This window comes from Talpa occidentalis, unplaced genomic scaffold (assembly GCF_014898055.3).
Source record: "Talpa occidentalis isolate TD23 unplaced genomic scaffold, MPIMG_talOcc4v2.1 talOcc4.10, whole genome shotgun sequence".
In the NCBI taxonomy this organism is placed as follows: domain Eukaryota; kingdom Metazoa; phylum Chordata; class Mammalia; order Eulipotyphla; family Talpidae; genus Talpa; species Talpa occidentalis.
The window spans coordinates 15,583,033-15,595,065 of record NW_023600993.1 but is presented as its reverse complement, the minus strand read 5'-3'; the positions used below and the strand labels follow the sequence as shown (position 1 = coordinate 15,595,065).

Here is a 12,033-nt window from a genome sequence, read left to right as displayed (position 1 = left end):
TTATCTTCATTCTATATGAGTAAACTAACCCTAAAAGTTAGGCATCTTGCCCAACATCACAGAGTTAGAAATCAATAGGTCAACTTATTTTCACTCTTTATCCGTCTCCATTAAACACTTAGAAATAAAGAGTATGATGGCCACAGTCAAAACTGCAGTCCATTATAACTTTTTTTTAAAGATTTATTTTTTATTTATTTATACAAGCACTGGGTACAGTCAGAAGCACGGGAGGGTGAGAGAATTCACCAGAGCCAGAGCGGGGACCAGAGCAGGCAGAAGGACCGAAGTACACTGCTGAGGGGAGCAGCAGGTGGCAGGGGAGGTCTGCGCGCCATGTGGGACCCTCCTCCGGTGGCCGGGGAGCAGCTGGGGATGGAACTGGTGCTGCAGAGACTGCGGGCAGCTTCGCAACCCAGTGCTCAACTGCTGCGCCACTGGGGAGGCTCCTAATATCACTTCTTTTTGGTCAAAAGTCTCATGCCATCTTTTAATGGAGAACAAACACTGCATTCTAAATGAGTTATAGGAATAAAGGAGCCCTAGAAGACATCAGTAAACACAAAAATGGAACGGGCAGAGACTGGGGCACAATGCCTCAGGTTTTCTTGGGGAAGAAGGAAGTCATATAAAGGGCACAACCACCCAAGACTGTCAAGAGTGCCATATAAGGCTGGGAAAACTGGACACTGTACGACTCCAGGGATGTGATTTACATAATCTAATACACTATTTTGTGAAAGGCACCAAGTAGAGTCTCAATCCACAACATGTCTTGCCATTCATAGTATTCCTGACTATAACAAGCTTTTTGAAAGTAACAGACAGTAGTCTGCAAGGCTGGAAAGTGGTCATTATCATCCCTTTAGCACCCAGATGCTGGAAATGATATAATTATCTGTTCAGTGAGTCTCAGCTCTGGCAAGTTGGCCTGGCAATGCCCACATAGTTGTATTTAATGGACCAGGAAAAATGTCCAAAAAGGGTCACAAAACTTTATTTTTCCAAGCAATCATTTCCCTTTCAAAATGTGATAGATCACCCAATAATTTCCTAAAAGAAAATTCATAAAGCACATTTTCCTTGTTTTGCTTGTACTCGGATAATGTAGCTGCTGATCAACAAAGGTCTTTCATGCAGCCCTTGGGAACCAGTTCATCAGTATGGAAGGACCCAAGAGGTGAGGCAGAAGGGAGAGACCACCTTCATCTGTGTCTCTGACCCACAGACTTGACCTCCCTCCCAAAAGCCTACTGATGCTTCTTAGACTTTGAAGACAATTTCTAAAACTCTTACAGACTTTCGATCTATAAAAGGTCTGGAAGTCTAACTTTGATGGTGCTGTTAGCATGAAACTTGTGCCATGTCTTAACAAGGGGCATCATCACAGTGTCACATGGGTACACGGGCCACACCAGACTAGGGTTGTCCAGGGCATCGAGACCAAGAATGTTAACTAAGATGGAAGTTTTCTGGCTGTGAAGTGTTACTCTAAGATGACTCTTCTATAGGAATCTCTATTTAGAGCACTCTGCAGAATTTTGAACACATCACAGACACTCAGGAAATGATACCTGAATTAAATTCAGGTGTTGAATTGGCAAGGCAAGTCTATGGAGGTCATTTACGCAAATAAATACCCATGGGGACCAAAGGTCTTGCAAGTATAGAAATAGTGCCCAGGAGAGAGAGACAGAGACAGAGACAGAGACAGAGAGACAGAGAATGAATTATACAAGTCAATTTGAAACTGGATCTTGTTTAGAAACCCTGATGAAAACTGCTTGGCCTGTAAAAGTTCATTGTAGCCAGAAAGGCCTGCAGTGATTGTCTGCCTGAGTGAACACAGGTGGTCAGTATCACTTCATCTGAGAAGCCCATGCTTCCTTTTGACTGACTCTGATGGCAAGCAGCCATTAGGTCTGACAATGTTGGTTACATCTATGCATAACTTCAGCAAAAGAAAAATTAGTCCAGGAGAATTTAAAAAATACAAACTCTCAAGTCAGTGTTTTGATTCTTAACTCTACAATTACTTAATATGAGATCTTTAAGAAAACATTTAATTTTACAAACCCTCCATTTCCAACTTGGGAGAAGATAAGGCTAGCATGTAAGCACAAGATTATCTTATTTGATGATAAAATAAGATAATCTATGTTAGAGGCATTTTCTGTATTGAAAGTGCTATGTAAATGCTAGCTACTGTTACCCTTTGGGTAACCCAGTTGATCAGCGATTTAGAAAAGCATTTCTATGCTCTGATGTGTGATAGCATTCTCTTCTTCAAGACTTCAAGGGGGGATGAAAAGGATTTGAAACTGAACAAAGATAAATACCACACTAAGAAATTTAAAAAACATCATTTCTGATGGAAGGAAAATAAATAGACTGGCTATGTTAATCTCCGTTAGTGTTATCTACTAATTAATAATATATTTTAATTAAACAGTCAGAGTAATTTTCATGGAAAAGAAAAGGCTCATCTTTTCACTGAGTTTGCTTAATTCCTACTGCCTTGTCATGAGCAATTTATTTGAAGTATCAAAAAGCTCTGACAGATACTAGGAAAACTGACAATGGATATAAGCAGTTTTGCCACTTGATCTATTACTTCCCATGAATAGTCTCCTTCCATATTGCATTAATCACAGAGAATGGTTACGATTCTCTACCATGTATAGTACAGATTAATCCTTGCAACAAAGAATTAAAATAGCAATCCATTCCAACACCTCCCCTCAAAATTCATGCCAAATTGAAGGGAGATAATAGTTATTTCACCTGTAGGGGCAGGAAGGGCCAGAGCAGGAGCTTTATGATCCAAGCAGGCCGGGTAAAGGAGAAGTCTTGGAGCCGTCAGTGGCTTTTCAGGCTTTTATTGGGATTTACCAGGTACACAGCAGGTAAGGATGCTGGGGGGGCCGGGAGGCTGGCAGGCAAGTGAGTCTTCCCAGCAAGTCTTCACTCTGTCTGGGCTCTCTGCTGTTCTCTGCTTCTCTTTCACTCTTGTTCACTCTGACTCTCTGCTTCTCGTGGTTCTCTGCTCTCCTGGCGTCCCCATGACGCCGCCCTTATAAGCCCAGTCTCAGCCCAGGTGAATCCCATCTACTTATGCCCACACCCTACTCCAGGTGCCCGCCATCAGGCATGCATTCAGGACCGCAAGGATCCATCATCTATCCTGAGGGTGGGAGGGCAGGAAAGCCTGATACTTTTTTTACTTACCCTACATACCTGAATGGAGATTTTTTTTCTCCCACTGTTTTGTCCAAAGAGAAGAGCTTCCCCAAGCAAAAAGATGACAATCAAGCTAGAGAACAGCACAAAAGTGTATGTGTAGAAAAGTCCTATATGTGTGTATACAAGCACAATAAAACTAGAGTCTACCATAACTCCTCTTCCCTCTGTTCTCCATTACATCATCTTAAAAACTCCAACAACTCTACATAGAACAAGCTTTTTAGCTGAGGACAGTCCTTCAGTATCTTCACTTCAGCTAAACTGAACGATTTAGTGCTTCCCAAAGAATCCCTCCTCTTGCCTTCATCTGTGACTCATGTTTTTCCTTCTGCAAGGCATGTGGTCTATGTTTCCCATCATCTACGTGGGTAGCTTCTCTTTGTCTTTCAAATCAATAATCCAAAGACTGATTCATCACAAAGATCTCTTCTGAACCACCTCTTATGGTCTTCTCAGAACAGCTGTGGGTTCCTAATTCCACACTCATTAAGTGTCTACTAAATATACTTTTAGAACATTTATTGTATGTTGTGGCTAAGCTATTGTTGATGCATCTCTCTGCCACAAGACTGTTAGCACTTTGAGAGAAAATATTACATCCTTTAAACTTAGATCTAGAGCATCTAGCATACAGTGAAATCTCACACTTTCAATAAATGTGTCTTTTAAGTGAATGCATAGTTCAGCAGTTGGCAAACTTACCTTGCAAAGGACCAGAGAGTAAATATTTTAGACTTCACAAGCCATTTAGTCTCTGGCGACTCTGTTATTGTAGGCTACTTAGCCATGTGGAGCAAAAACAGCCATACACAACACATAAACAAGTAGATGTAACTGTGTTTCAATGAAACTTTTCTTTCAAAAATAGGTTGTGGGTCAGATTTGACCCATGAGCCATAGTTCACCCCTGATTAATTAAAATATTGAATGAATGAGAAAGCCCTAGATGTTCTCACAGTGGGTACCTCAAGTCCAAGAGGAGACCTGATCATGTAAGGGTAGAAAAAGGTAGCAGAACTATTTTAAGTAGAAATGGAATGGAGGGAATGCCATCGTTAATGCTCCCTGTCCCAATTTTTGAAACTAGGCCAACATGCAAAGCAACAAAGTGCTGACCTGTCAAAATCTTATGAGGTCTGCAAATGTTTCCTAATAGCTAACTTTTTAGTTCATAGGTTGAGTGCCTAGAAGTGGAGGGCAGTGAACCGCCCTATTGGGTACATTTATCCCTACATTTCAGAGGAGTTAAATACCAAGGGAAGATGTTAGCTACCCAAGACATGATTATCCAGACCAGAGGAATGAAACAACAAAGAGATGGAAATTCCACTCATGGTATGAAGGGTGGGTGAAATTTTGATAGATTTCTATGAGAGACAGTTTAGACATGGAAAACTAAAATTAAAATATACAAAGTAGATGCCAAGAATTTATTTTCAATTTCAAACTAATATACCATGGTAACATCATAGGATAGAAGATACATAGTAATTCAATAACCTTAGTTTTTAAGGCAATGTAAAACCTTAGGTTTTAAGGCAATGTAAAACATAATCTATACATTTTCTTTTTTGTTTTCCACATTAAGTTTTCTTGATGAATTTTGTGGAGCACAAAGACAATCCAATAAAAGAATGCAACACAGCAAGCTCCATCAGTCAGAAGAAATGTTAAAAGAAGTGTTCACTTAGGGTTCAATCCCACATTAAAATAAAAATACAAACTTTGAGATATATTTGCAAAGGCAAACATCACCCACATATGGTACCTGATCCCTTATAATTCCTGTCTCTGGAAGATATAACATCTGACACTGTTACAAACACAGGAGCCAAATCCTCCTGTTTAAAATAGTAACATCATTCCAAGCAGCATCACCTAGCTACTGCAGGATGGAGTGGAATTACATGTGAAGGGAGATCCAAAGAAAGGAGTTGCACAAACATAAAAAGACTGGCCATAAAATAAACAAAGCATGTTTACTTCTCTTTCAGGAGTAAAGGATCTGATAAATCAAATGCATGTATATGTTTCCAGGCTCTATGCTTCTCCCTTTCCTTCTTTCTCTATAAATGTATTTGCAGATTTACAAACAGTTCAGCCAAACTGCATGATACATGAAATACCAATTTGTCACAAGCAGTCAGTGCCCCATGAAAAGAAAGTTGGTTCCAGGACCTTCTCTGTTCAATTCACTTTAGAGGACACATCCTGATGCATTTACTGTTCTTTCTATCCAGTCAGATCTAACTCACTCAGGTAGCACAGTGTAGACAATCTCTCAGCCTCACTCAAATCTATTCCTTTTAGTGGGAAACCACAGCAGGAAACCACTAGCAACCCAACTTGAGCTACTAGGCTGAATTTCCTGGACTGCCAGCTAGCACATCCCAAACCCGCTTGCAATTTTTCTACTTTGGCTCTAAAGATGCAGCAAAGCACAATAAAAATTTTGTGAATCCTTTTATCCCATTCTCTTCTCAAAGAGAAATGATTCCAATAATCAAAACCATGCAAACACCATCGGCCCATTTTACCACTGAGAATAAAACAGAGCTCAACTTCGGTTAAGAACTTCTCGCAGTTTTCTAAACTCGGAGTCCAAGCTTTAGTTAGTAGTCTTTAATCTGCTGTTTCTAAATTATTTATGTCAAGGATCATAAATTAAGCTACCTCATGGGTCAAACAGATAATAAAACCATGTGAGGTAGCGTGGGTGGAGAAGTACTGGAGGATCCAGTAAACAAGAGACAGAGTCACTCCTCAGCTCCAACCAAAATTTGATATCGATGGAGGTGTGCAATTCTTAACAATGTTTTGGACTTTCACAAATTCTCAAAATCTACATTGTTTTGAATGTGTACAGATTGTAAACATTTACGGTTCTTACAAAATAAAAGTTAAGGCAACAAAACATATTTACGGATCAATTGTAGCTCATGAATCATCTGTTTACTACTTTCCTTAGTAACAAAGACATAAGTGAATTCACAAGTTCACCTAATATCAATTGTGGCAAAGACGGGGGTCAAGTTCAGGGCCAGTGTTTGCATTTGCCATTTAGAACTATCTAACATTGCAGAAGTTATTTAAACTAAAATTATTAGATTATTCATCTGCAATATACTGTCAATAACATTTTTATTTTTTTAAATATTTATTTTATTTATTTTTTTATTTTTATATTCCCCATACAATTGCAACCCCCTGATTTTGGCCCCAATCCCTCCCCTCCCCACCTCCCACCCCCCATAGAGTGTCTCTGGTTCATAGTTGTTTGTCGATTTTAATATTTTCTTTCTTATAGTTTTTCTTTTTCCTGGCCCCTTATATAAGTTTTCTAGATTCCTGCTATGAATGAGACCATCCAGTGTGTTTCTTTTTCTTTCTGGCTTATTTCGCTGAGCATGATCCCTTCCAGCGCCATCCATGTTGCTGCAAATTGCATGGGTTTATCTTGAATGCTGAGTAATATTCCATGGTGTATATGTACCACATCTTCTTGATCCAGTCATCTATTTTTGGGCACTTGGGTTGTTTCCAAAGCTTAGCTATTGTAAACAGTGCTGCTATAAACATAGGGGTGCAGGTGCTCTTTGGAATTGATGTTTCTGTGTCCTTTGGGTAAATGCCTAGGAGTGGAATTGCTGGATCCTATGGAAGCTCTATGTTTAGTAGGTCCAGAAATCTCCACACAGCTCTCCACAGTGGTTGGACCAGTTTGCATTCCCACCAGCAGTGCAGGAGAGTTCCTTTTTCTCCACATCCTCGCCAACATTTGCTGTTGCCAGTTTTTTTAATATGTGCCATTCTCACTGGTGTGAGATGGTATCTCATGGTAGTTTTGATTTGCATTTCCCTGATTACAAGTGATGTTGAACATTTTTTCATATGCCTGTTGGCCATTTGCATTTCCTCTTCAGAGAAGTTTCTTTTTAGCTCTTCTGCCCATTTTTGACTGGATTATTTTCTTTGTTTTTGTTTAGTCTCATCAGCTCTTTGTAGATTTTTGTGATCAGTCCTTTATCATTAGTGTTGGGTGCAAAAATGTTCTCCCAGTCGGTGGGGTTTCTCTTTGTTTTAGTTATTGTCTCTTTTGCTGTGTAGAAGCTCTTTAATTTGATGTAGTCCCAGCTATTTATATTTGCCTTCACTATCACTGCTTTGGGTGATGTGTCTGTAAAGATGTCTTTGAGGTGCATGTCATGTAGTGTTTCGCCTGTATTTCCTTCTATATATTTTATGGTTTCAGGTCTTATGTCTAGTTCTTTAATCCATTTTGAGTTGGTTTTTGTGCATGGTGTGAGGTAGTAGTCAAGCTTCATTCTTTTGCATGTAGCGACCCAGTTTTCCCAGCACCATTTATTGAACAAACTTTCTTTGCTCCAGTGCATATTCTTTGCTCTTTTGTCAAAGATTAGTTGACCATAGATCTGTGAGTTTATTTCTGGGTTTTCTATTTGGTTCCATTGATCCATGTGTCTGGTTCCAATACTGTGCAGTTTTGGTTATTATGGCTTCATAGTATAGTTTGAAATCTGGGAGAGTGATGCCTCCATTCCCTTTTTTTTTTTTTTGCAAGAGGGTTTTGGCTATTTGGGGTTTTTGGTGGCTCCATATGAATTTCATCAATATTTTTTCTATTTCTTTGAAGAATGACATTGAAATTTGAATTGAACTAGTATTGAATCTGTAGATTACTTTTGGTAGGATGGCCATTTTGATAATGTTAATTCTTCCGATCCATGAGCACAGGATGTCTTTCCATTTCTTTGCGTCATGTTCTAATTCTTTTAACTGTTTTATAATTTTCTTTGTATAGGTCCTTTACTTCTTTTCTAAGGTTTACTCCCAAGTATTTGATTTTTTTGTTTCAATGATAAAAGAAATGGTTTTCTTGATTTCTTCTTCTTCAGATTTATTGTTTTTATATAGGAAGGCTACTGATTTTTGTGCATTGATTTTGTATCCTGCCACTTTACTAAACAGATTGATTAGTTGAATTATTTTTTTCTGTGGAGTTTTTGGGGTTCTCTATGTATATTATCATATCATCCACAAATAGTGATAGTTTGACTTCTTCCTTGCCTGTCTGGATTCCTTGTATGTCTTTCTCTTGTCTTTGTCAATAAGATTTTTATGATACTGTCTATAGACACAAATAGCAGAACATTCATTTTTTAAAAAAAAATTATTTTTGAATCTTAATCTTTAAAATATGAATGCAAATAAAAGCAATGACTTTTAAACTTGAAAGTACAAATTTGACATTAAAATGGATAAATAAACTCACCAAATGTATTAAAAGTTCAATTTAAAATAAATTTCTATCAAAACAAACCCTTGAGATCAGATTGCAGAACAAAGGCTATCAGAAAGGAAGGGGGGATGTAGAGGGAAGAAAAAAAGGAGAGGACCAATGGGCCATGGTAGAGGATTATTGGGACTTTGATGCTGGGTGTGATACAGTGACATGCATTTATAGATATGTGAACTCTACCCATAAGTCATATAGAGTTGTAAACCAATATTACCTCAATAAACATAATTTAAAAATTAATATTTTTTTAAAAAGTGATTTGATCATGGCAACTGCCGAGTGTTTGTACATGAGTGTAAAAGTGTATGAAAGTTGCCTAGCTGACTACTACAGGCATTAAAAAAATATGTAAATGATGAAAATTAATAAAATGAATCTGTCCCACAATGATAGAATCGCATGTTCTTCAGGTTTCTAAAGACTAAAAAAGTATTAAATATGCATATGATGCAATTTTTTTTTTTTTGTGGGACCCTCGCGGAGGCCGGGGAACAAACCGGCGCTGCAGAAGCTGTGGGCAGCCTCGCAGCCCTGCGCTCAACCGCTGCGCCACCAGGGGAGGCCCGATGCAAATTAAATATATTTTAAAACACTATGCTGTAAGAGCTTACAAAAAGCAATTAACAAAAATGTTTCATTGCCACAATGTCTAACAATACACTCCATAAATAGGGAATTCCTTTCAAAGCATTCAACAAAATTATAAAAATTCATGAGATGTCAGTCATCTGTTTTTCTGAGTCTCTCTCTGTGACCACTGAGAACTTTGCCAGACATTCAGAATCCACAGTTATTAGACCATCCACATTTTAAATTTTCTGAATCAATTCAGAAGCTAAACCCACTATTGTATCTAGTAAATCTGTTTCCCTTTTAATAAGGTTAAGACTAAGAAGAAATCATCTAGCGATACTTGGAAGAATAGTTCAAGCTCATTTAGGAGACAAACCAACCATTCAGATAAAAAAGAGAAAGGACATACCAAAAGGGTTTCAACAGGCATGCCCTGAGGATCTGTGTATATATAGTATCAACACAGATTTAAGTGTGGACATTCTAAGAAAACTAATCCCATGGGCCACCCCGGTGGCGCAGCAGTTGAGCGCTGGGTTGCAAAGCTGCCCGCAGCCTCTGCAGCACCGGTTCAATCCCTAGCTGCTCCCCGGCCACCGGAGGAGGGTCCCACATGGCGCGCAGACCTCTCCTGCCACTTCCGCTGCTCCCCTCAGCAGTGTATTTCGTCAGTCTGCCTGTTCTGTTCCCCACTCTGGCTCCGGTGTATTCTCTCACCCTCCTGCGCTTCTGACTGTACCCAGTGCTTGTATAAATAAATAAATAAATCTTTAAAAAAAAAAAAGAAAAGAAAACAAATCCCTACATATAGGGATTCTCCTTGTCCTAACAAGTTCTCTTTGATTCCTTCCTCCCATATTTAGCCCTTACACAAAAAGTATGGCTCAATAAGGATTTTTTTTAACTTTTGATATTAGAATTCAAGACTTACAGATTGGCCACCTTTTAGCTAACTCTTTCCCAAAGCATTATTTTTGGTCAAAGTAGGAAACAATATCATTTCTTAATTCCTGTAAAAACCCTCAAATCTTTCACACCATGGGCTATGGTTGAAAGCAGTACAGGAACTGCTATAAAAGTTTGAGCATTTGGCACCCTACTCTTTAAATGTGGGTTTTGTCCTGCTGCCTATAGCTGCTTCCATTGGAGGAGCTTGTACTAGCTTCACTGAGCATCTCTTTTCTGGACTGAATGTTTGGCTTTTATTGCAAATATGTTCTCACATTTTAATACATTTCCACTTGCTTGCAATTTCTTGGGCCTCACTGGGTTCAACAAATATATTTTTAACAACATAATAGTGCCCCATTACACAGGATGGTTGGCATCTCACAGAGAAGTTAATTTGTACCCTATGACAAAGATTATAGATTTGGCTAAGTCACTTCCAAAGACAGATATTATCCCCCAAAGGATAAGTTTCCATTCTCTCACTTGGCATCAGTCTGCCAGGCCTCTGTTGATTATATTTCCCTTCTGTATTCTTTTTTTTGTTTGTTTTCTTCCACATTATAACATGCATTTCGTCTTTCTCCTAGCCTGAGCATTCCGTTTCTCTCTCAATAAATCCACAGTGCTGTTACAAATGGCAGATGCCTTTGAAAAACTCACACTCCATTCTCTCCTTCTAGCCCTGCGTGGTTTGACCAACGCAGTTAAATGGAATGCTCCCATTACAGACCATTTTGGGATACATATGCTCAAGAGAACTAGGAGTCAGGTAGCAAAAGTCATTATCAAAAAATAAATCCTCAGGGCCTCCCTGGTGGCACAGGGGTTAAGACGCAACCTATGAAGCTATCCGCAGCCACTGTAGCATGAGTTAGATCCCCAGCCAAGGAGCTACACACATGGCACGGCAGACCTCTCCTGTCTCACCCACTGCTCCCCTCAGCAGTGTATTTCAGTCAGTCTGCCTGTTCTGTTCCCCACTCTGTCGCCGGTGAATCCTCTCACCCCCCACACCTCTGGCCTGTACCCCAGCTCTTGTATGCATAAATAAATAAATCTTAAAATAAATAAATAAATAAATAGAAAAAACAGAAAAAATAAATCCTCATAGAAAAGTACCTTTTGCCCCATCAACATGTGAGCTCCTGATACGGGGAGCAAAGTTAGCAAGTCAATTGTCCCCTCATGCGGAATTTGAGTGGCTCCACTATCTCAGAAGCATAGGCAGGAACCTGAAAAGAAACATAAAGAACATGGTTTTTATGTGCTTTTATTTTGGAAGCACAAACTCTTCTAGCCATTTGTAAGAGAAAATTTTTAATTAGTAAAGAAAACCTTTTTTAAATTAATTTATTGTTTTTCTTACAATGTTTGCTTTCTTCTCTCAGGTGTAGTTCCCATCGAATTTCCACAAATCGGATTCTCATTGGTTCATATACAATCCACAGTTATGCATTCACTTTTTGTATCTGTTCAAATCAACCCCTTATAGTCCTTCCCTATTTAAATCCACCCTTCAAATTTAATTCTTCTATGAAGGCTTCTGTGACTTACATCTTTCGTTGTCCCAAGTCTTCCAACCCCTCTTGCCTCCATTCTTGATTTTCACTTTGTAATTTACTCTTGATTTGCAATGATTTCTGTGTCTGTGTCCTGTAATATAATCTTTCTGAAAGAAGGAAATCTGTTTAGTGTTTCTTCCAGTTTAAAACCAAACTTGAAGTCTTATCTCAAGTAAATGAGCAAATATATTAGCCTATATATTTGCTTATCTTCTCTATAGTCCAAATGAGTATCTCCTGCCCCAAGACTACACCTAGAATGTGATTTATTACAATGTAGCTCTATGACAGTGAAGTGTCTGTGGGTGTACCCCATCGGTACCTTACCCAAAATGATCCAGTGACAAGTAAAAGAACATATTGTAGATTGTTCAAGATCATTGT

The 12,033-nt window shown here is 38.8% G+C and overlaps 1 long non-coding RNA gene across 1 annotated transcript in view; it reads right to left on the bottom strand.

Moving 5' to 3' along the window:
- LOC119252585 (uncharacterized) overlaps positions 1 to 11,764 on the bottom strand; it is a 164,276-nt gene extending 152,512 nt beyond the window's left edge. Inside the window, exons 1-2 of the long non-coding RNA XR_005126853.2 lie at positions 11,642 to 11,764; positions 11,207 to 11,319 (exon numbers count right to left, since the gene is read on the bottom strand). This is a non-coding gene — a long non-coding RNA (uncharacterized LOC119252585). The remainder of the gene's footprint in view (positions 1 to 11,206; positions 11,320 to 11,641) is intronic.
- Positions 11,765 to 12,033: the final 269 nt, after the last annotated feature.